This window comes from Giraffa tippelskirchi, chromosome 5, assembly GCF_054371585.1.
Source record: "Giraffa tippelskirchi isolate mGirTip1 chromosome 5, T2T-mGirTip1v1.2.pri, whole genome shotgun sequence".
Classification (NCBI taxonomy): Eukaryota; Metazoa; Chordata; class Mammalia; order Artiodactyla; family Giraffidae; genus Giraffa; species Giraffa tippelskirchi.
Window position 1 is genome coordinate 156933720 of NC_137279.1, and position 26098 is coordinate 156959817.

Consider the following 26098-nt stretch of genomic DNA (forward strand, 5'->3'; position numbering starts at 1 on the left):
AGAGTGAACTCTAATGTGAAAACAAAAACAAGCCCACTTTCTGTGTGTTAAATAATAACAGTACCACATGTCTTATCACTCAAGGTCCACGTGCAGGCTCTGCCATTACCTCCATTTTGCAAACGAGGGAACTGAGCAGCACTGTGACGTGGTCACCAAAGGTGGGATCTGAACCTGGATCTGCTGACCACAAGCTTGGGGTTCTTTGCTTTTCACCATATTGCCTAACTCCCAGATTTCAAATCCTCTAAAAATTTCTTGGAAGTTCATGGTACTTATCTAGTGTCCAGAATACAGAGGAGCTTCTCTGCAAAATCCTTGCATTTGTTTTGTGCTGTCTACAGTTTATGCAGGTTACAGGAAGGCAGCAAAATAGAATGGGCTTTCAAGTCATTTATTACCTGCATAACCTCAAGCAAGTTCACTTCTCTGAGTCTCAGATTCCTCATTTAGAAAATGGAACTGATGACAGCATTTTCTCTCCAGGAATGTTGTAAGGACTGCGGAGGACAGTGCAAGTCATGCATTCAGCAATTGCCTGCCATAAAGAAGACTAAAGAAGGTTCTGTTACTCTTACATTGGGTATGTTGTACAGGCAGTGAGAGGTACCACCGCATGATGGTTAAAAGTGTGGCTTCAAATCCCAGCTCTGACACATACTAGCTGTTTATCCTAGGCAAGTTGCTTACCCTCTCTGTGCTTCAGTATCTACCTGTGAAAGGGGGTGAGTGCAATAGTACCTCCCTTGAATGACTTGGTGAGAAGACACTGAGCTAATGCACTGACGATGCTTGGATCCTCATGTAGCACATAGGAAGCTCTGGTCCATGCTAGCTATTGAGATCACATTCCCTCTCTTTCCTTCGGTAAATCTCAACTCCATGGTTATAAGCAATTGCAAGAGCACTTTGAAATATATTCCTCTTTGTTTCAAACACACACCAAAGGAGCCAGCTCTCAGGATGGTCCCCCCACTTCTGACTTGGGGTTGCATTCCATCGGCCCTGATGAGAGTGCCGAAATCCCCTTCCCCGTATGTATGAACTCCCAGCCCCTGGAGGCCTCTTTGGAGAAAACGGTCCACGAGCAAGGGCTCTGGAACAGGCAGCACAGATTGGCAAAGCTAGCTGGAGCTGCAGATTCCCTTAGAGTTGGAGTTACGGTTTAGGGACCCCTGGCCTCCTGCATGGGAGTGGAGGAGGGTACTCCTGGCTGACAGTAGAATCCTCTTCAAGGCTCCGTCAAGAGAGCTGCTGGAGCAGGCTGTAAGGTACTACAGAGAGGGACAACAATTCTGTGGCCCTGAATCTTGGGTTCATATTCTTCAGCTGAGCCCCCACAGCTGGTCCCTTGGCTCCGCATGCTCCCTGCTCCAAGTCCCCACCTAGGGCGCATGTTTTCTGCTCTGCACGGGCACTCAGTGCATCTGACAATGCCGGAAACTTCACTCCTTCAGCCGCTCAGACGCTGAACATACCTTACAAACATGTGTCTTTTCATGGTCAAAGAATGCAGGGTGGAATGTTTTGGCCAGATGCTTGAAAGAAAACCCCAGTCAACGATGCTGATTAAAAAAAAAAGAAACATTCTTACTGAGATAGGGGCTAAAATGAAACATTCCTTCAGGTGGCCGCTGTGGTTATTGGCATGTGTGTTACATATTCACCTGGGCACTGTGGTTGGCAGCATCTAGAACTGGTACCACAAATCCCCAAAGTTACCAGGTGTTATGGAGAAGGAAATGGCAACCCACTTCAGTATTCTTGCCTGGGAAATCCCATGGATAGAGGAGCCTCCAATCCATAGGACTGCAAGAGTCAGACGCAACTTAGCAACTAAACCACCACTACCAGCAGGAGTTAAGCAAAGCCATCTTCCTGAGACATCTATTTGATCTGATGAAAGCTAAAATTAAAACCTTACTTTTATATTAAGAATATAAGATCTATTTAATATAAACAACATAATTAATCAGAATTCATAAGTTTGAGAGAATTTTTTTGGACCAGAAAACAGGACCTGGTAGTAATTTTGTTCATTCCCCTCTGCTGTAAAGGATGTTTCTCTGGGAAAGTTTTGCCCATGTCGGGCCTCAGTCGCGGTGTGAAATGCAAGAGAGAAGACAGCCTCAGACACAGAGGATGGAGCACTGGGTGTGCAGTCCTGAGACCAGTGTGCAGGCCAAGACTCTGTCACCTCCTCACTGCGCGACCTCATGGTCAGACAGAGATGTGAAGCCTTGTCCCGTCTGCCTCCCAGGGCTGCTATGGCAATCCAATGAGACAATGCGTGTGAAAGAGCTTTGGAAGCTAAGTGTTCCACAAATGTAAGTTATTATGATTCAGCCTTGTTGTTTTTGGAAAGCTTGTTTCATTTTATATATCACATGTATCCTCTACCCCACCCGCTTCCCCCACAGGCAGATCGAAAAACAGGAATCTCTGAGCTGACAGAAAGAAAGGAAGTCACCAGGCTTGCTCCTCTCACCCAGTTTTGTGTCAAGGCCATGGGAGAAGCACGCTCCCATGCAAGGCTGGCAGCCTCGGGCTCGTCACCCTGTTTGGAGGGGCAGGCAGACAGAGCGCGGCATTCACCGCTGTCTGAATTTCATTATGTGGGTCTCCAGACAAGCAGAGGGGAAAAGTGCAGAGGAGCGGGTCGGCGTCTGAAATGTGAGAGGGGCAGCAGTCTCTGAAGTGTATGGGAATGGGAGGAAACCTAATACTGCTTCCGAGGGGAGAAGGAGCATTGCCTCATGTGAAAATCACTGAAAGCGGTCAGCAGAGCTTGGGGGCAGGGCGGGACTTGCCCACTGACCCACTTGCAGAAGGGCCTGGACTCTCTTCTCTCCCACTTGAGAGTGAAGGTGCAGTGGTCACACTAGGCCATCTGTCTGGGTGTTCACAGCGACTAGGGACTGGACTTGGGTCCCAGGGAGTCCACGGAAGTACTGGTTCCATGGGAGAACAGTTGGGGATGGAGCAGACAGTATGAACCCAAACTCGAGTTAGGAATTGGAGAGAATGGGGTTGGAAAATCAACCAGAGTCAAAACTACTGTTTACTGAGCATTTATAAGTCCCTAATATGTCACTTGTTGTTCGCTGTTGTTCAGTTGCTCAGTCATGTTCGACTCTTTGCGACCCCATGGACTGCAGCACCCCAGACTTTTGTCCTTCACTATCTCCCAGAGTTTGCTCAAACTCATGTTACTCAATACTCACAATAAGTCTATAACTACATTTATTATTCCCATTTTTATGCACAAAGAAACTGAGGTTCAATGAGTTAAGGGACTTTGCCAAGGATACATAGTCAGTTAGTACCTAAGCCAGAGTTTGAATCCAGATTTGTGCAACCCCATGTTTCTTGATTCTGAACTCTGTTATACTTCTCTCTAAATGGGAAGTGGGGCCATGGCTGGAAATTAAATGCAGATGGATTAAAGTACAAGCTTGATGGAAACAAGGGAGCAAGGTCTAGATGTTTTATATGTTGGTGATTTGGTTTTCTAAGCTGGCAGAGGATGAATATATACATTTGTAATCTAAGAGTTGGCCACCTTTCCCAAGTAGGTAATTCATGGCCTGACTTCTTATTTTCTATGGGCCTGGGTGAGGATGGGACTATAACCACAATTAGAAGCAAATGCCAAACCAGCCAGCAGGGACATAGGAAAGAGGGCATGATGAAGAGGAACAGATGTCCCGTCACTGATGAGATTTGCCCTTGGTGCTTTTATCAATTATCTGTTGCCATAATAATGCTGCATAACAAATAAGCCCAACATTAAGTGACTTAAAACCACAGCTGGACTTCCCTGGTAGTCCGGTGATTAAGACTCTGCACTTCCACTGCAGGGGGCATGGGTCCAATCCTTGGCCGGAGAAACTAAGATCCTACCTGCCTGTGAGGCATGGCCAACAAAAAAAACCAACAGCAAAAAAAAAACCCCACAATCATTTATTATTTCTCATGCATTTAGAGACTGGCAAAGTAACTCTGCTTATAGGGGAATAGGCTCAGATGATGTCATCTGGGCTTACTCATGTGTCTTCCACAGGGTGGAAGGTCTTCTGGGGATGGCTGATCTAGGATGAGTTGGCTCTACCCCATGTAGGATCTCATCACCCAGCAAGCTAGTTCAGGATCATTCTTGTGGTAAACAAGAGGAACAAGAGAGAGTAGACATGTGCAAGACCTCAGACACACCATCTCTTCTGCCACATCCTACTGGCAAGACAGTAAAAAGGCAAACCCCAGATTCAAGGATTGGGGAAACAGATTCCATCTCCTGATGGCTGACGGAGCCACACTGCAGAGTGTTTAGAGAAACGGTAGACATTTTTTGCAGTCAGTCTCCCACAGGATTCAACCCCACTCCCAAAAGCAGATGAAAAGCAGTAACATTTCCTAATATCCTGAATCATGCCCACTTCCTTGCCATTTCTCCACTAAATGCCATTTCTGTGCCCAAGCCTTCTGTGTCTTAATAACTGGGAAGATACAATGGCTCTAGAATTGGGCAGAATAAAAGAATGCCTTCTTTTGGGGTGGGGGGATACTAAAATTCAGACTGCTTGTCCACTGACTTCATCTCTATAGCTTTTATAACTAAGAAGGCTGCATTAGAAAATAAACTTTCTCAGTGAGCCATCTCAACCTAGCCATACATGTGTGGGAATGCCGTCAAATTCCAGGAAACAGATGTTCATTTAATAAGATGAATTTTTACTAGTACTTCTACCACACTGCTAATCCTATGTTTGTGATCTGAATTTAAGACAATAAACTCCAGCAACTTATTTCCTACAATGTGGCTGATATCATAGGTTCCCCAGAGGTACACCTTTGAAATCTTTACATATGAAAAAATTGGCCTGAGAGTTGACATTTGTATGCCAAGAACTGGCTGTTACAATGTATTGGAAAGAGCAATGGGCTTGGAATCAGAAGACTTGGCTGGTGGTGAACTCAAAGGAGCATCATGCTTAGGTACCTGCTCTGATATGAGACTGCCTGGAACTGAATTCCAGCATCATCATGTATGGGGCTTCCCTGGCGGCATATATACTTTGTAACCTTAAACATATTACTTAAACTCTCAATATCTCTGTTTCCCTATCTATAGAATGGAGATAATACAAGTGCCAACATCACAAGAATGATGTAATCAATTAAGACGTTGAGAACAAGGAAATGAAATCATTATCTCAAAAAGCTATCCACACCCCCACTTTTATAGCAGCACTATTTACAACAGCCAAGACATAGAGACAGCTTAAGGGTTCATCAACAGATGAATAGATAAAGAAGTTGTGGTATTTGTATACAGTGGAATATTATTCAGCCATAAAAATAAGGAAATCCTGCCATTTGTGACAATAGAGATAGACCTTCAGATTGTTATGCTACATGAAATAAGTCACAGAAAGACAAATACTGTATGATCTCAATTCTATACGGGACCTAAAAACAACAACAACAACTCATAGATACAGAGAACAGACTCTTGGCTGCCAGAGGCAGGGGCCTGGGGAAGGGGAAATGGGTGAAGGTGGTCAAAAGGCATAAACTTCTAGTTCAGTTCAGTTCAGTCACTCAGTCGTGTCCAACTCCTTGTGACCCCATGAACTGCAGCACGCCAGGCCTCCCTCTCCATCACCAACTCCTAGAGTTAACCCAAACTCATGTCCATTGAGTTGCTGATGCCATCCAACCATCTCATCCTCTGTCGTCCCCTTCTCCTCCTGCCCTCAATCTTTCCCAGCATCAGGGTCTTTTCAAATGAGTCAGCTCTTTGCATCAGGTGGCCAAAGTATTGGAGTTTCAGCTTCAACATCAGTCCTTCCAATGAACACCCAGGACTGATCTCCTTTAGGATGGACTGGTTGGAGCTCCTTGCAGTCCAAGGGACTCTCAAGAGTCTTCTCCAACACCACAGTTTAAAAGCATCAATTCTTCAGTGCTCAGCTTTCTTTATAGTCCAACTCTCACATCCATACATGACTACTGGAAAAACCATAGCCTTGACTAGATGGACCTTTGTTGGCAAAGTAATGTCTCTGCTTTTTAATATGCTGCTGCTGCTGCTACTGCTAAGGCACTTCAGTCATGTCCAACTCTGTGCGACCCCATAGACGACAGCCCACCAGGCTCCCCCGTCCCTGGGATTCTCCAGGCAAGAACACTGGAGTGGGTTGCCATTTCCTTCTCCAATTTAATATGCTAGGTTGGTCATTACTTTCCTTCCAAGGAGTAAGCGTCTTTTAATTTCATGGCTGCAATCACCATCTGCAGTGATTTTGGAGCCTCCAAAAATAAAGTCTGCCACTGTTTCCACTGTTTCCCCATCTAGTTATAAGAGATCAATTCCTGGAGATGTAATGTACAGCACAATAACTATAGTTAACAATATTGTATATCTGAAAGTTGCTAGGAGAATAAATCTTAACAGTTCTCATCACGAGAAAAACAACTTAAAACTATATACAGATATCAGATCATTATGCTTTATACCTTGGAGTAATATAATGTTATATGCCAATTATATGTCAATAAAACTGGAACGGAAAAAAAAGATATTGAGAACAATGCCTGCACTGAGTACCCACCACCACTATGTTACCTATCGTTATTGACTCTGACCCTTGCTGCTTGAAGAATTATAACCTCTCTGGCCTGAATATCATCATCTATAAAATGGGGGCAATATTACCTGTCAAACCTACGGACTTACCTTATTGGATCCTTCAACTTCAGACTTCAGATGGGCTTTCCTGAGAGCCTCTGGGAACCAAGGCTTGTCTCAGGCCAACCCACAAAGACAGGGCACCTGTAAGAGTGAGAGAGGAATTTAGTCATTCTTCTATCAGTTTTATTTCCTCACCCATCTCACTAATTCAGCGTCGGCGGTACCCTTCCACGTTCATGCTAGGTGCTAACGCAGCTCATTTGCTTTGCTCCAGGGAAGCTGGTGGAAGTGCATGGAGGGACCACTTCCTGTTCTATCAGGCACCACCTGAAAAGACAGAACATTTGCCCCAATTGACCTGTGGCCACTCTGCTCCTGAGCATGTAAGAAAAAGCCAAGTTGTACACAGCTGCTCTGCCCTCATTTCTTTGACCCTGGGCCTGGGGAGACAAAGAAACAACTTCTCTTGTCCTCAGGACAAGACATGGGGGTGAGGCCCTCAAAATACAGCAATTCATCTTCCGGTTTGAGGACGGGGGAAGCAATGATGAGCCTAATTGCCCAAACTAGAAATTTTGATTCAGCTGTGACTCATCCCTTATAAGCCCCCTACCAAGTCCTGGCAACCCTAATTAATAGACATTACTCATAGCAGCACACTCTCCCGCACTGCCAATGCTCTTGGCTTAGTTCTGGTCTCATCATGAGTCACTTGGAATATGGCAAATGTTCCCTCTCTCCTCCTCCCTCTTCCTCAATGCCAGAGAAAGCTTGCTAATGACTTAGCCATTTTTCAGTGGTTTCCTGGCCCCTTCAGGATAATCAAAACCTTGCGCTTAAGATCCTTAAAACTTCAGCTAAGGCTTTCTTCCAATCCCCGTGCCATGTCACTTTCCTACACACGAGACTTGCAGCAACCAAACTGAAGCCCTCCCCATGCAGCTAATACACCATGCCCTCTTCTGTGAAATGTCTCTTCCTCCTCTCTCTTCTAACCAAGCTCAGCCTTTGAATAGTATCTTAAATGTCACCTTCTCCAAGAAGCTTCCCCAGCTCTCTCAAGCAGATTATTTGTTGAACTCCACAGCAGTTTGCACCTACTTCCAGCAGCACACTCACTATATCACCGTGTAGTTGTGTGTCTATATAGGCGATCCAAATCTTAATCCCCTAGAGCTGGAAAAGCTCCATTAAATTCCAACAATTCTATGACCTGTGGAAGTCCAAAGCCTTTCATATGGCCTTTGTAATTCCCAGGGGGTCTATATTTTCCTTATCCCCCTTCTGCAGCTCCTTCTACCCCTGCTGCCTCTAGTCAGTGTGATGTTGACCCAGGCCTGACCAAGCTCATCATATAGGCCTATACAGATCATGCTCTGCTCAAGGGCATTAAACTAGGGGGACAGGGAGGTCTGGAAGGTGAGCCTGTCCTGAAGGTGAGCCTGCTTACTTCAGCATCCACCTAGAAGAGGTTTAGTTTACTAATTTGTGAAAATGTACAGCATGGAATATTGGTGGTCCTGGGCTTTGCCTAAATTTCCAAATTCCTCCTTATAACAAGGATTTGTGATTCAGATGAGCACTTGAATCTGGGGTGGTGGGGAGCGGTGGGGGGGGTAGATAGGGGAGATGGAGGTCATGGCATTTCTATTCTTTTTTTAAATTAATTTATTTAGTTTAATTAGAGGTTAATTACTTTACAATATTGTGGGTTTTGCCATATATTGACATGAATCAACCGTGGGTTACATGTGTCCCTCCATCCTGAAACCCCCTCTCACCTCCCTCCCCACCCCATTCCTCTAGGTTGTCCCAGGGCACTGGCTTTAAGTGCCCTGCTTCATGCATCGAACTTGCACTGGTCATCTATTTCACATATGGTAATATGTATATGTTTCAGTGCTATTCTCACAAATCATCCCAACCTTGCCTTCTCCCACATAGTCCAAAAGTCTGTTCTTTACATCTGTATCTCTTTTTCTGTCCTGCATATAGGGTTGTTGTTACCGTCTTTCTAAATTCCATATATATGTGTTAATATACTGTATTGATGTTTTTCTTTCTGACTTCACTCTGTATAATAGGCTCCAATTTCATCCATCTCATTAGAACTGACTCAAGGCATTTCTATTCTTAAACTGTGGTTTAGTATCCTCTTTACCAGGGAAATTCTAGTGCCATTTCTTCTTACATAATCCCCAACCTCACATCAGCTCACAGAATTCTTTCATCCCTCCATCTCTCTTCCTCCTCCTCCTATTTCCTCTCTTCTTCTTCCTCCTCCAACTTCTTCTTCTCCCTGTCACTTTCCCTCCCCCTCCCTCCCTTCTCCCACTTTTCCATGAACAGTATAACCATTTTATTTGTTATTTTTATGCCAACACACAAAGTTTCATCAATAATTTATTAAGACATTCTTATAAACAAAGAATGTTCATTCCCTAAAAGAATGTCAACTGAGATCTACTGTTAAGATAATATACATGTCATCTTATTGCACATACATCTGTTTGCCTTCCCCCATTTGCCTATTATTTCCTTAAGAGTTGAGGTTGTAGTTCCACGGTGCCCATTATAGAAGCTATCCAGTCACTATTCAATAAAGGAAGAACTGAAATCACCTGGGACTTACCAAGACCAGGCTCAAGTTCTCACTCTGCCACCTATTAGCTGAAGACTTTAGACAATTATCCTCTTAGAGCCTCAGCTCCTTCATCTATAAAAAAGCATCAGGACTAGGGTGAGGTAACTGAGGAAAGTTTGCATGGCAAAGTTTGTACTCATGGAAAAGTTTAAGGATCCTGAGAGTGCCTCCTTAAATGCATACCCTGGGAAATGGACTTGCCTCACCCTAGTCCTGACCCACTCCACTGTTCTTGCCTGGAGAATCCCAGGGACGGGGGAGCCTGGTGAGCTGCTGTCTATGGGGTCACACAGAGTCGGACACACTGAAGAGACTTAGCAGAAGCAGCAGCAGTCCTGACCCAGATCTAGAAAATAGGGATCATAATGGTATCTATCACATGATAATAAAGATTGCAGTAGAGAGTATTTGAAATGAAGCATGCAATACTAAGCATGTCATCTAGCATATTTTTTAGTATTGGGTTGGCCGAAAAGTTTGTTCTAGTTTTTCCCATAACATTGTGCAGAAAAATCTAAATGAACTTTTTTGCCAATCCAATATTAGGAGGGGTTTTACCTTAACAAGTGTAGTCCTTATTATCATTTCAAGCTGTATTATATGAAATTGCCCAGGAGCATCATTGTTTAATAGAAGTTACTCAAAAATTAATGTGTAGAGTCATAATAATTGGAAAATATCTTTAATAATTTTCTACTTTGTAAAAAAATGTTTTTGTGTGTTTTCCTATGGATTGGAGTGTACAGAAACACATCTTCATGTCTCACCCCAAATCATCCTTCATGTAGAGTTGTCATGGGAGAGGCAGCTTCATCGTTCTATCTTGGAGTATCTGCCCAGAGGAATTTAGGGTTAAACTTCATATTTGAAACCACTGTGGATTTATATTCTTAGCTGCTTAACCCAGTGGCCTGTCTCTCCCAATTGACATCAAAGATGATTCTCTTTGTACCTCAGTTTCACTGCTCTGAAGGGTGAGTACCTATCAACGTGGGTATTTCAACATTCCCAGGTTGGATGTCTGCTCCAGGTGCCCTTGGACCACTGCCATGAGACTTCTCATTGCATGTCTCCACTGGATTTCAAACATCTATCCCATTCGACTGACATGTTAGGTTCTTTTAAAGTTCTCTTTTTAAAAAAATTCTTCTGGACATTGAATTAATACTGACTTTAGAGAGCATTGCTGTGGCTGCTGCTGCTAAGTCACGTCAGTCGTGTCCGATTCTGTGCAACCCCGTAGACGGCAGCCCACCAGGCTCCCCCGTCCCTGGGATTCTCCAGGCAAGAACACTGGAGTGGGTTGCCTTTTCCTTCTCCAGTGCATGAAAGTGAAAAGTGAAAGTGAAGTCGCTCGGTCGTGTCCGACTCTTCGAGACCCCGTGGACTGCAGCCTACCAGGCTCCTCCATCTATGGGATTTTCCAGGCAAGAGTACTGGAGTGGGGTGCCGTTGCCTTCACTGTTAGAGAGCATTAGGTCAGGTATAATTTGTTACATATACCCACTGGGAAAAATATTATTTTGAAATATATTGAACACACCTATAAAGTTATGACAAACTTTTGAAAATATAAATGTCTGAACTGAACTCAGTGAAATCTTCTGAATGAAGTGGCCCAGTACTCCCTCTGGGAAGAAACCAAAAAGCTGAGGCCCCCCTCCACTCGAGGCTTTCTGCGGTGAAAGTTTTATGTTATGCAGCTCATATTTGAAGTAAGACCATCCTCAAATACCCTTCAAACTGGGTGAAACTCCATCCAGCTGTTTTAACACAACGTGATGCCAAAGAAACAGACAGGAACTTAACCACGTTTATGGAGCTGATGGTGATGATGGACATGTGAGAATGTCAGACTGGCTTAGAGACACTGAGTAGCAGCAGACAGTACCTGGCACAGAGCAAGGCTTCCATAAATGCTATTATCTGTTAAGTGAAAGATGGAGCACAAAAATGTACACACCCCATCATTATACCTATGAGAAACAAATGAAGAAACATATGCTAGAAAGGACATGAAAGTGTCAATAATAGCTGTGTTTGGACAGCCAGGAATTCTTACCCTTTCTTCTTTTCAATGTTTTCTTATTTTTCTTTAATGAACATGTATTGTTTATCACAGAAATAGCATAGAGTGTCATTAAGTTTTGGAAAATATTTTTGGGAAGCTCTATTTTGTCTCCTCTCAGCCTTTACAAATCAAATACTTTCCAGACCTCGGAAATGTTCTGAAAGGACGTGAGAAAGACTTTATAGGAACTGACAGGGAGTTCGTCCTCTGGCAAGAAGGCTAATCGTTCTTTTTCTTTTTTCTCTTTCTCTTTCCTTTTTCCTTCTCTCTAAGTAGAGCTGATCAATGATTTGCAGCTGTAAGAGCTGCCACATTTGTTTCTTTAACGATTTTTTTCTGCAAATCTCCCCATTGCCAAAGCTGCCTGGGCAAATTAAAAATATATAAACATTTGGAAGTCTGTTGTAATTTTTTAAGCAAAACAGTGAATTTTTCCCAAAAGCAACTAGACTGTGTAGGTCAACTTTTCTTTTTAGTTCCTTTTTTGATACCAGTAGATTTAGTAGCCAGAAAACTGCTGTAGTCTCTTTGCAGAATCCAGGCAATGTAAAGGCATTGACCTCAGTTAAACTCCTGACCAGCCCAGCTAGTGAATAAAGTAAACAAAAATCCCACAACTAAAGCTTGATTTTATGCCCCAGCTGTGGGACAGGATGTGGATATTTTAAAACAAACAAACCAACAGCAAAATGCAACCACTGTCACTAACTCTCAAGCATCAGGGTGTGGCCCCCATCACCCAAAGCAGCTCAAGTCCTTCCCAAAGAGCTCCTGCAATAAATCTTTGATGAAGCATGACTCAGAGCTCCTGGACTGTTAAAGCAGAACCCGAGTTCACCTAACATTAAAGTTCTGATTCAGGCGTTCTATGTGGAGGGACTCAGCATAGGTTGTTGCAGCAGCTGACAGTACTAAGTACATTAGGTGCTGTCCTAATTCTTTGCAGAGGAAGAAAAAAGGAAGAGAGTTAAAATAATTGAGCACTCCCCACTGGTCAGGCCCTCTAACCTACTTTATTTCATTTCATCTGCATAGCAAAACTATGAGATGAAGATTATTGTACCCATTTTACAGATGGGAAAACTGAGGCCCAAAGAAGCAAAATGACTTGAGAAGCATCATCCAGTAAGACAAGGGCAGAGCCAGGAATAAAACACAGATCCCTGTGGCAATTGCCCAATAAGGATGGAATGGGAATTCCCTGATGCCGAGAATGCATTCTAGGAATCTCCCTAGATGAGGAATTCTCAGACCTATTCCTTAGTCAAAAGTTCAAGTACTTCAACCTGTGACTAAGAGGGTTTCTGAGCAGTTTAAGGAAAAGTGATAGAGTTCTTTTTTAAACGCCACTTTGCTCGTGTTGTGCCTATGTGAGCCAGAGTGATCGTATCCCCCTGGTGACCAGGCCTTAGGAAAGGGAGAAGACAATCCCATCTGGTCTCTGAATCTTGTCACCTGATAGCACAGGAGCCAGGCTCTTCTGGTTTAATCCTAAAACAGCCACAGCTCCCTTGGCAGGCTTTATTTTAGCCCACAGGGCTATGGGTTAGAAGATAATGAGTAAATATTTCAGAACCAGCTCCTCATAAAAGAACAGGGAGAGGCCTAGGAGAGGATTTCCCCAAATCTAGGCTGTCTCTGGTTGGACAAAGTCAATCTATGTCCTGTGGACTGTGCCAGTTCACAGTAAAAGGCCGGTTTACTGAAAATTTTATCTAGTTCTAACCCCATGCTAAAATCAGGAGAAAATGCTTTTTGAAAAAAATATACCTCGAGTTGCTGTTTTGTTTTGTTTTTTTTCACAGTGGTAATTTGTTTTTTTAACAGTAGAATTTAAAGCATGCAAATCATTTGTCTACTCTAAAGCATTATGTCTTTTTTTTTTTTTTAAGCTGCACTAGGTCTTCATTGTTTCGCAAGGACTTTCTCTAGTTGCTGTGTGCGGGCTTCTCATTGCGACAGCTTCTCTTATTGTGGAGCACAGGCTCTAGGGCACTTGGGCTTCAGTAGTTGTGGCACATGGGCTGAGCTGCCCTGTGGCATGTGGGATCTTAGTTCCCCCACCAGGGATTGAACCCATGTCTCCTGCATTGCAAGGCAGATTCTGAACCATTGGGTCACCAGAGAAGTCCCAATTCGCATGTCTTAATCAACAACTACAAAATCTTGCCTCTGCAACACTGGCAGTATTTTAGACTGGGCAATAATTAACTGGGGGAGAAGGGGATTGGTTTGCACTCCTCTGCGGAAAGGAGAGATTGAGTACTTCACGAGGAGAAAGAGCTGAGGTGAAATTGGTGTAGAAATGCATCTCTCCTCAGCAGGCCTTTGTTCCCACAGCTGAACTGTTGATTATCTACAGACAGGCTTCTGCTTCATATGAAAATGACCCCCTCAGTTTTGCTCTGATTTCCTCTTGGTCATAATTACCTGCTATTATAATATTCTCATTACCACAACACAAAACTCTAGAGGACACAGCAAATATAAAATCGCCACTAATTCTATCACCAACCAGTAACAGTTTTGAGGATTCTTTTCCTCTTGCAAGTCGTTTTCTCTCTGTATGAGCCTTATTCAGCCATCAACAAATATTTATTGCGGAACTACTTCTAGGTGTCAAACGCTCTCTTCTTTTCCATTGTTATTGTCATCCAGGTAAACAGTCTTTTGCCTTGTTTTCGCTGAATAATACCAGCAGCTTGTATCTCTAGCATCAGAAAAGAAAAATGCAACAAAAAATTCCTCAAAGTTAAGCTCCCTCTTTGAAGCCTGAGGTGATGTCCTGGGAGGGTCTTGGGATAGCATCAGTGTGGGAAGTAACTCGGAGTCCAAAGTCCGGTCGTTTCTCATTCATTTGTGCCCAGGAGAGGGGGCTGCCTTAGCTGCTCTGAGAGCACTGGTGGTCACTTATCTCTAGGCAGGCCTATCAGGCCCCATCACACACGGGCCCTCGACAGGAAGTTCCTCCCTGAGAAGAGGAGACCTTCCACTCCACACCTCCTGTACCTTCTCACCTCTGCTGACCAGAGGCTTGGGAGACCTGAAGGCCTTGGATGCTTTGTCCCCAGGAAAGAGCACAAAACCGCTAGAGAGTCTGCTCTGCCCCTCAGGCCCCGAGAAGAAAAAAGATGGCAGCCCCCAGCTGTCACTCTTGCCCTCTGTGATGGTCAGCCTGGAACTTCACTCCCTCCAAGCCCCCTGTGCCTCCAACACTGGAATGTAAGTACAGAAGCCACCAAACTTCTTGAGATCCAATGAGCAGTGTGTCTCCTCCACCTGCCCAGTGCTCTCCTCTGTTCCCTTCTCCTCCCCTTCCCTCCCTTCCCTCCTCCACTTCAGGGCCCTGAGCTGCTCTCCTCACTATTCATCAGCTTCTTCACCCAAACCACACAAGGGAACTTGAGCCGATAGAAAATGAGGTGGCACTGGGTCCAGCTGACTTCTGAGAGGCCTCCTCATTATGCAGACGGCCTTACTGAATATGAAGGTCCCTAAGGAAATGGGGGTGTTCACCTCCTTCCCATTTGCTACTCACCACAGCTCCTATCACCACCCTTGTTCTCGGAGCGAAAGCAGCATACATGCGGACTAAAAAACAAAATAGTAACAATAACAGCAGTCAAAATTTCTTGATGATGACAATAAGCCAGGTCCTTTATGCTGTGCTAGGTCCTTTATGAGGATCATCTCATTTAATCCTTGGGACAAGTTAGTATTATCTCCATTTTATATATGAGGAAAGGTAGGCTCAGAGAGGTTATTTGACCTACCCAAGGTCACACAGCTATTAAGTGGCAGAGGGAGGATTTGGGCCAGAGCAGAGTTCCTAATCAGTCTTCCCCGGTGACTCAGCAGTTAAGAATCCGCCTGCAATGCAGGAGCCACAGGAGACATGGGTTCAATCCCTCAGTCAGGAACAACCCCTGGAGGAGGGCATGGCAACCCACTCCAGTATTCTTGCCTGGAGAATCCCATGGACAGAGAAGCCTTGAGGACTACAGTCCATAGGGTCGCAAAAAGTTGAACACGACTGAAGCAACTCGGCATGCTCGCACGCAGAGTTCCTAATCACCATCCCAAACCACCTCCCATGCCATTTATTCATACCTACTATGTGCCAGGGGCTTCCCAGGTGGCTCAGTGGTAAAGAATCTGCCTGCCAATGCAGGAGAGGCAGGTTCAGTCCCTGGGTTGGGAAGATCCCCTGGAGGAGGAAGTGGCAACCCACTCCAGTATTCTTGCCAGGGGAATCCCATGGACAGAGGAGCTTGGTGGGCTACAGTCCATTGGATTGCAGACACAGACACAACTGAGCACACAGCACACATCACAACTTCACTGTAAAGGTTTAGCAAGTTGGGCACATGGTGTGTTAGAAGAAAATTTAGCAATATTTCATCCAATGCCCCTCATTTACAAGGCGGACGTGATATGGTCTTGCTGCCTGCCAACTTACTACTTAAACACTTTGAGTCATCTTGACCATTCATAAAATGAGGACAATAATATATGTGTTCAATTACCTGAACAACATGCTTCCCAATACTCCTCCCTTCTTTTCCTTCCTAATCCCCACAGAACAATAACAAAAAAAAAAAGCCATTTTCTCTGCAGAGGTACTCTTTATGCAAATCTCAGGGATATTTGCATTAAAAGTAAGTGTAAACTTTTGGAAATTTGGACATAGTGGGAACATTTTGAACTGTGGGTGGTAGCAATGGAAAAAACTGTTTTTTCACTCACATCTGACCCTACATATGAATCAGTCTGGCCCAAAAAGTAGCTCTAAATATAGCACAAAGAAGAGGATCTCAAGCCTGGCATCAATAAACCTGCCTTTGAGATTGAGCTTTGTCAACTCCTGGCTCTTTGATGCTGGGCAATTCTGAACCTCAGTTTTCCTATCTGTAAAAAGGAGAGAAGTAACACCAAACTTCTAGAGCTGTTGGGAGGATAAATAAAATAAAGGACAGGAAAGCACTTTGAAATCCCTGGATATCCACAGAGACATGAGATGTTATTGTGGATTGTAATAATTAAAATTGGAATTGTTGCTGTTAACAGAAAGATTAACAGTGCCCTCAATTTGTGTTTATTTTCTGGTGAAAAGCACTTCCTAGAATGACATCCAGCTTTGGTCTGTGGTCATAGAGTTTACTAGTAAATATTTGTGCACGGGTGGCAAGTGACATCCCCAGATGTGTCTAAGCCAACAGTAATACCACACAACCATCATTCCAGACTTGTCCCTTCTCTCTGAAACACTTTGTCCTGTTTGCAGAACAGGCTCACACTCAGCACATTTGAAGAATGGTGAGGAAGCCAGTGGCTAGAGCAAAGTGCGCAGGGGCAAAGGTGGTGAGCAATGGATTCAGAGAAACAGTGAGAGACAGGACCTGGGAGGTCATTGAGAGGGGGAACCCTTGGAAGACTGTGAGCGGAGAAGGGTGTGATCTAACTCAGGTTCTAACTGGATCATTTTGGGGCCAGATTAGAAGCAGGGAGGCCGGTAAGGAGACTTCAACTCTGATGAGGAGCCTGGTGGCTTGGACCAGGGAGTTAGTGGTAGATCTGGTGAGAGCTGACTGGCTGCTGGACATGAGAAAGGACATGTAGGAGAGTGAGATGTCCAGGAGGATCCAAGATTTGGGCTTGAGCACCTGGAAAGAAGATAGTGCAACAGGTATCGGGGAGACCAGGAGTTCTGCTTTAGGAAATACTATTTATTTAGTTATTGGCTGCTCTGGGTCTTCATTGCTACACACAGACTTTCTCTAGTTGCAATGAGCGAGGGCTACACTCTAGTTGCAGGGCAAGGGCTTCTCATTGGAGTGGCTTCTGTTGCAGAGCACAGGGTCTAGGGTGTGAAGGCTTCAGTAATTGTGACACATGGGCTTAGTTTCCCTGAAGCATTTGGAATCTTCCCAGACCAGGAATCAAACCCATGTCCCCTGCATTGGCAAGTGGATTCTTAATTATTGGGCTACCAAGGAACTCCAAGAAATATTTTAATCGAATACAAATGGAAATTTATTAAGTCACTTGTCTATATGTGAGTTTTTGAAAAGGCATACATATCCACAACACATATTGTACTTTTCAAAGCAATTTCTTGTCCCTCATCTCATTTGATCCCTAAAGTAGTGTTGTGAGGTTGCTGCTACTTTCCCCACTGTGTCAGTTAGGATTTGAGCAGAGAAGTGAAATCACTCTGGTTTGATATAGAATAAGGGGTTTATCATAGAAATTAGACCTTCTGCAATGGGTAAGCTGCTAGAGAAGGGTCTGTGTCAGGTGTTGTGCCTGCAGCTGACACCAGAAGTCGGGAAGGAATGCTGAACAGGAAGCCATGGAAAGTAAGGACACACTGGAATCTGAATGGAAAACAGGGACTCTTGAGCACGAACCAGAGCCTGTGTCCGTCTCCTACCACCTCCAACCTTAATGTCACTTCACCACAGTGAAGGAGAAGCTGTGCCCTTCATGTACAACTGCACACACTCTGGCCCAAGACTTGAAAGGGCTGCGGGACGATGTAATAGGAGCTGAAGGAGCTGTGGGTCCAGGTGCAGTGCCACACCAATGAGCTGAGCTAACAGATCTGCAACAATGTGTGTGTGTGCATAGGTGCACACATGAGCACACGCTGTCACAGTGCCTGCTGCACTAAAACCGGTTCCCACTTCACTGCCACCTTCCAAAATAGCACAGATTCCTCTTGTAGCCAATTTGAAATGGGATCCACACAGGGAAGGAAATTCTGGGGAAAATGATTTCAACTTAGTTGACATGGTTTAAAGCCACCACACCCACTTTACAGTTGAAGAAAATTAAGACCCAGAGAAATGAACTGACTTGCCCAAAGCCTTGCAGAACTTTTGTAGCAGAGGTTTTATCTGAAGCCAGCTTTATTGGAGAAGGAAATGGCAACCCACTCCAGTATTCTTGCCTGGAGAATCCCAGGGACGGCAGAGCCTGGTGGGCTGCCGTCTATGGGGTCGCACAGAGTCGGACACAACTGAAGTGAGTTAGCAGCAGCAGCAGCGGCTTTACTGACCCTCAGCCCATGGGCTTAGTTCACATTTTGGAACTTGCTGCATGCTAGACACTGAACCATGGCACCCAGTGCTCACCCCCACTCTAGAAAGTAGGCATTATTATCCCCAGTTCCTAGATGAACACACCAAGGCTCAAGTTAGAGAAGTCAATGACCCAGTGTAACATAACCCTGGAAAGGGAAAGCTGAGATTCAAACGCAAGTTAATCAGACCTTAAGCTCCACTTTCTCAGCCTCCTAGTGTGTGGTCTTTCCCTCACTAGCCCCATGTTCCACCCTGTTTCCCAGGGTGAAGTATCAGAAGATGTCTCACACTAAGAGAGGTCCTGGAACCCTGCTTTCTCCTCTGTGGTGCTGTCCTGAGGCCAGCACCCCAGGGACAGTGTAAACACATGGTGGGAAATGCCTTGGTTAGTACAATTAGGAGTTGCACTGAAGGGAACACATATTCCAAGCCCAACAGGGCAAAAGCACCAGAGGGCAGTCTTGGATGGGGAGGAAGTCCACCATCCCTCAGCCACAGGAACCAGAAGCATAAAATTCCAGCAAGTGCCTCTTGGATGCTGAGAAATTTCCCATGACTCCAAAGAGGCCAGAAAATAGATCTGGGTGAATACAGGGGAAGGTCTATTGCTTTAGAAATGAAACCTAAGATTTATGGCGTTAAAATTATCAAAGAACTCGACATTCATTTATTTCTCTTGATAATAGAAATAATAATAGTAATATAATAGCTATTATTATGTATTACAGTTGACTGCTTATTTTTGTGCCAGGCACTCTTCTAAGCATTTTACATGAATTAACCCAGTTAATCCTCACAATAGCATATAGGGTAGGAAGCACTATTGTCCCCGTTATATAGATTGGGAAACTGAGGCATGGAAAAGTTATAACTTGTCAGGGAGCTAGGATGTCTGCCACCAGAGCCTAATCATTCAACATTTATACTATACTAAATTGCCTCTCAACAAACCTGTGAGTGACGGAGACAGAAAGGAGGGTGGCAGGATTATGGTTTCATTTTCCACATGAGGAAACTGAGGCTTAGAGGGTTGAATGAGGTGCCTAAAACCTCCCTGACAAACCCAAATTTGAAGCTAGAGCTGTTGAACTGCTAAGTTCATGCTCTTTCCACTCTGACACTCAGTCCTATTCAGTTAGTGGCACATTCAGGATTTGAAACCAAGTCTTTCAATGTCTAACTCAAACCCAGCACCAGTTGCTTACAATTTGCTAGAAAGACTTACTGCTTTGAATACTCAAGTGTGCAATTTGGCTTCCAAAGTCAGTCTGGAGGCCAAAAGCCATCTACTTGGTGAACAGAAGTTTCCTCTCACATTTTCAGTCAGGAAAGGACCAATATTGACTTTCCCACCTTGGAAATGTTGCCTTGCACCTTGGAAACAGAACAAAAATAATCTGAGTTTTAGGGGTTGGGAGACCCCAGCCCGAGCCTATGGCCATAACTGTGATGTATGAAGTTATGATCATAACTTCAATGTTCAGTCCCTTGAAGGCATAATAGTGTAATCATTCCCCATAATTTGACAAAACTCACTTACCCAGCACAGGCTTACTAGGCATCCCCTGCATATACACACTAAGGAGTGGGATGTACTTAAGGGAGCTCACACATAGTCCCTGCCTTCAGTGACTTTATTGAGTCACTGGGCAAACTCCAATTCCCTTCCCATCCCCTCCCACCACATACCTAAATACCATCAAGAAATATGACCACAGGAACCAGTGGAAGCTAGTGGGAAAATGGCTGATAAAAAATTCTTTCACCATTCACTCAATTAATAAGTAAATATGCATTGAGTTTCCTCCCAGTTGTCAGGTCCTATGCGAGGCACTTTGAATGTGAATGGTAGGTACTAATATCTTTATTTTACAGATAAAGGGAAACACATGGAAGAAAGATGACTTGCTCAAGATCAGCCTGTGATATAGTGTTCATAATTCTAGAACCCAGATCATCTGAATCCAGTTCACAGTTCTTTTAATCCCATCACACTAGAAAGGGAGTTACATGATCCTGGAGTAAAACACAGGAGCAAAGCAAACCAAGAAACAGGAGTGAGATGGGCAAATCAGTGGGAAGGTCATTACAGATTTTTTTACCTATTCATGGAAACCAGAAATGGCTAAGGCAGCTAGTTGTCCAGAAACCATGGTGTATCCACTCCACCGTGGAGCCACACTGCTGGAAGTGACTGCCAAGCCAAGCCTCCCTTCACCCTTGCATCTTGACATGACTGTGGGACTTGTTCTCACTGATGGGATGGGAACAGAAGTCCTCTATGTCACCTTGGGTCAGTGTATTTAAGAAATGGTTGTTTCTTCTCTATTCCCACTTCTCCCATCCACTGGTAGAAAGCAGAGGGTCCCATCACAGACCCTCCCAGACCTCCCTGCTGGGAAAAGAGCAGCTTGCTAAAAAGAAGCTCACATTTGGGCTGAAAGTGAGCAAGAAATGATTTTCTATTCTACTGGTCCAGCATATTTGGGGGTTTACTTGTTACAACATCTAGTGTTACCCTAACTAAATATGGCAACTGAGTGCTAGGGTTTGAGCTGTTGTAGAACATAATTTACTCTACATCTCATGCAGGCAATAAATTAATAAGGTACATATAGTTTAGCCAGCCTTTCTGAGGACAAGAATGGCCTTTGGCCGGAGGTGCAAAGCTCACTGGACTGAGTTCCTCAGGGCTGAGGCCCATCTCACTGCTCTCTGCTTCCTAGGTCTAGCGCAGCTCCTGGCTCACAAGACACATTCAGTGTTCGCTCTATGAATAGATCACATCTTAGGTCCTCACAATCAGAACAGAGTGGGCAGTCACGAAACTGCAACTTGAAGGCAAATATCTTGAAACCATAAAAAAGAGAGCATTTCTAAAATGTCTAGAAAAGAATCTGATCTTTGGGCCTCTCTCAGACAGACACAACTGACAAACACCACAACAGATGCAATAAGGAAATATTTTGGACTTGAACAACATTACACGTATACCAACACTAAAGAAGAAATCTCTCAATAAAAAACCCTCGTGAAGAATCTTGCCCCACCCCCCATCTCAGTTACCCCAGGGAAGGTTTCTTAAACCATGAACTGGAATATTCCAATCCTTCTCCTAATGCATACCCATCTTGATATTCCCAGAGGATTTTCCTACTTAGGAAGTTTTATGGGGAGAGCCTTGAAATACCCTAGGGGAGAGTTTATGGTAAATGTTTTAACAGGGTACAATAGCCATAATATGATAGCTGATGTAGAAGGAAACCCAGATAGTAGCTGTGATGTCAGGAAATGCAATTTTCTATTTTATCTGGGGACAAGGTTTTCCCCGAATTCCAGAACCTATAGTAATCTGACCTTGTAGATGGTCGATTTGAAACCTCAACACAAAAGGATCTTTTCCTACTCATTAGGGAGGGAGTAGGCAACCACTACATCTGGGACCACTCAGCAACTGGACTAGCTCCCTCTAACTAAGTTGCAGCAAAATTCACATTCGTTGGCTAAGAAAAAAATGTATTTATCTGAAGGTCCACAGGCTGATGAACACTAAGGATAAAAGCCTGTATTAGATGACAAGTGCTCTGCAGCTATTACTCCTTTATCACAGGTACTAACTTCATGAAAACTTCAAAAAGCAGACATCATTACTACCACCTTACAAACTTACTGACTGAGGCAGGCCAGCAAGCCAGGAAATGGCAAGGTCTGGCTCCAAGTCCAAATCTAGATGATACCAAAACCCACTGTATGCTACAGATGCCCCTTGGGTTAGACCCCTCCTGACTCCAGATCCAGTGTGCTTCCCAACACATCACTGCTGTCTAGAGGAAAGGGAGAGACATCCTTGCCTTAAATTCCTCACAGTGCCTCTACATTGAGATTTTGCTTTGCTGAAGAGAAAAGACAGAATACCTAAAACTTAAATGGTCAGGAGACACCACAAGTTCAAGATCTCTTAGGAAGCCCCCTGGCCCCTCGCTTTGGTGCCTAATTTATTCAGCTGCCAACACCACCAAAGGCAATAGCTTAGATTTCTCCTCTCTTGACTCAGTTCTTATGAGCTCAGTCCTAACTGTTGTTCTGTAACTTTCTTTTATGATGAGGTGTCTGAAATAGAACACTCTCAGCAGTTTAGAGCCCAAAACTGATTTTAACACATTATGGTACACCTGGGGGTTGAAACCCCTTGGAAGCAGGTCAAATACAGGTACTGAGCTTTGCTGTAGAATTCAGCTAGCTGAGCTGGACGCATAAAGCTGCCTCTGCATTCCAACCTGTTGTACCTCTAAGCCCAGCTAGTCGATTTCCCCAAGCCCCAGGGCTGGGGAGTATCAAGCCCATCTGGTCAGAAACCAAGAACAGTCTCTTGAGTTCAAACCAAAATTGTTCTCTCCAGAACCTCCTGACATGCCTGTGTCAGCTGCCTCCTTCTCTATGCTTTCTCTGAATTCCCTTCTCTCCAGGTCAGACATGCTTGCTCTTCACCCAAACCCTCCTCAAGAGGTTTTTCTTCCTTTTACATCTTTATTCTGTAGTATAATTCTTTTTAAAGTTTTCACTTCCCTTGGGCATTTAAAACTGCCTATTCATCACAAAGGACTTCCCTGATGGCTCATTGTGGTAAAGAATCTGCCCGCAGTGCAAGATCCAGACCCTGGATTGGAAAGATCCCCTGGAGGAGGAAATGGCAACCCACTCCAGTATTCTTGCCTGGAGAATCCTATGGACAGAGGAGCCTGGTGGGCTACAGTCCATGGGGTCATGAGAGTTGGACATGCCTGAGAGACTGAGCAGGCATGTACGCATTCATCACAAAAGTATGATGAGATGCATCATCCAGAATCCTACCACTTTTTTCCATCCCTAGTTTACCTCCAGACACAATAGCTAAAGAGTTTATATAATCATATCACAGATGCATTTTTTGGCGGTTATTATATTCCTTTATGTCTGGGGATGACAAATGGGTCTCCTTTCTTGCCCTGAATCTGGTCAGTCTGCCTGGAGTACAAGCTTGAGAAGCTCCTAGGCTCAGCAGGTAAGTGTGCTGGGAGCAATTAGTGATTTTGGCTCAAGTTGGGAGGACAGCGTGGGAGCACATAGACATGTCTGCCTTACTGTATCGTTAACGCCTGTGGTAGACTGTCTGAAAATATGGCCTCCACCAATTCCCTCCAGCCCTGGACAGGAAGTAGGTCAAGTTTGTTTCCCTTCCTCTTAAATCTGGGCTGACTTTTTGATCAGTTTTAATTAACAAAATGCAGTGGAAAAGACATTGTGACTTTCAGCCCCTAAGAGGCCTTCCAGCCTCTGTTCACCCTCTTGGGATCCAGCCACCATGTAAAGAAGTTCAGATGAAAGATCCCACAGAGAGAGAGAAAGAGGAAGGGAGGCCCAGTCAGCCACAGATGTTCCAGTCTCTCAGTAAGGCACCAGGCATGAAAATGAAGCCACCCTGGACATCAGCCCATGCCAAGGCTCCCAGCTGAATGCAGCCACACGAGTGACCTGGTCAGGACCACATGTGCCAGAAAAACTGTCCTATAGAGTCCAGCCAATGCACAGAGTCATGAGAAAGAATGAAATATTGTGGTTTAAGCCACAATTTGGGGGCATTTTGTTACACAGCAGTAGATAATGCATACAATGCTTTCATCTTAATAGCTGATTTTCCTAATTCCCACTTTAGACCATCAAGCCCCCTTTTGCATAACATTTTCCTTGACCTTTCTCTATGCAAATGGAAACTGCAGTTCTCAATTTTGTGTCTCCTCTGACCCCCTACTTCTTTTTTTTCAATTATGTATGTATTTTATTTTTGGCTACACTAGGTCTTCATTGCTATGTGTAGGCTTTCTCTAGTTGCAGTGAGTTGGAGCTATGCTCTAGTTGTGGTGCACTTCTCATTGTGGTAGCTTCTCTTTTTGTGGATCAGGGGCTCTAGGAATAAGGGTTCAGTATTTGTAACACTCAGGGTTAGTTGCCCTGTGGAATGAGGAATCTTCTGGACCAGGGATCGAACCTGTGTCCCTGAATTGGCAGGCAGATTTTTAACCACTGGGCTATCAGGGAAGCCCCCACCTTACTTCTCATTGTACTTGTTTGCAAATCCATCTGCCCTATTGGAGTGGACTGCTGGAGGCCACTGTCTGGGTTTCATTCATATTTAAATCACCAGCTCTCTAAGAAAGGGCCTGGCATAGTGATGAGAGCTCAATAAATGTTTGCTAAATGAATGAACTAAATGAAGGAACTGACCATGGCACTGAATCTTACTTCCGCCCATAATACTGCCTCCCCTCCCTCCATGTACTGGTTTGTCCCCCTCACTTCACAAAATCTCTTATCAACAAAGACTTCCTCTAACACTGCATCCCAAACAGCAACTTCCTCCATCTCTCTATAGCCTTCTATTTTCTTTTATAGCACATATAACCCTCTGAGAGTTTATATGCCTATTTGTATGTCTCTCTCTATTAGAATGTAAGCTCGTAATGTCGGAAACTTTGTCTCATTCACGGCTATGCTCCAGTTCATAGAATAATGCTTAACATCTAGGAGATGCTCAATTAGTAATTGTTGAATGAATAAATAAATGAATGTATGAATCAAAACAAGAACAATAAATTTTGGTAGTTTTCTCACTTTTAATTCAGGCTACCCTACATTTTAGCTTGGTGGGTACGGTTACTGGGCTTTCCTGGTGGCTCAGTGGTAAAAAATCCTCCTGCCAGTGCAGGAGATGCAGGAGATACAGGCTCGATCCCTGGGTCAGGAAGATCCCCTGGGGGAAGAAATGGCAATCTACTCCAGTATTTTTGCCTGGAAAATCCCACGGACAGAAGAGCCTAGCAGGCTATAGTCCAAATGATCACAAAGAGTCGGACATGACTTAGCAACTAAACAACAACAAATCAAGGTACGATTAGTACACACCAGTATCCAGGTCTCCCCCCTTCCTGGGCACACAGAAAACCACTCATCCCAACAAGTGTGTGGTTAGGTGTGGCTGCAGGAGTAGATCTGGCCCCTCGGCTCTAAGGGGATGTAACACTTGCATAACTGGGCTGAGACAGAAAGTGTGTGGAGTGTGTGCTGTCCACGAGCGCCTGCCCTTCCCTGGCTGAGATGATGGAGACTCCAAATCACAGGAGTCTGGGCTTGCTGAGCTGCTGTATGCAGAGCAGCTGTTCTGGAGAGCTGCCCAGAACCACAGGGAACTTTGCATGAGTTAGAAATTAACTTGTGTTAAGTTACTGAGATTTTATTTTATTTTTTTTATTAATTTATTTATTTTAGTTGGGGGCTAATTACTTTACAATATTGTAGTGGTTTTTGCCATACATTGACATGAATTAGCCATGGGTTTACATGTGTTCCCCATCCTGAACCTCCCTCCCACCTCCCTCCCCATCCCATCCCTCTGGGTCATCCCATTGCCCCAGCCCTGAGCATTTGTCTCATGCATCGAACCTGGAATGGTGTTCTGTTTCACATATGATAATATACATGTTTCAATGCTATTCTCCCAGATCATCCCACCCTCACCTTCTCCCTCAGAGTCCTAAGACTGTTCTATGCATCTGTGTCTCTTAAGTTAC

At 44.3% G+C, this 26098-nt stretch overlaps 1 long non-coding RNA gene across 1 annotated transcript in view; it reads right to left on the bottom strand.

The window, feature by feature from the left end:
- Positions 1 to 13196: 13196 nt before the first annotated feature.
- Positions 13197 to 26098, bottom strand: part of LOC145505004 (uncharacterized) — a 49935-nt gene continuing 37033 nt past the window's right edge. Inside the window, exons 5-6 of the long non-coding RNA XR_014052700.1 lie at positions 14948 to 15000; positions 13197 to 14119 (exon numbers count right to left, since the gene is read on the bottom strand). This is a non-coding gene — a long non-coding RNA (uncharacterized LOC145505004). The remainder of the gene's footprint in view (positions 14120 to 14947; positions 15001 to 26098) is intronic.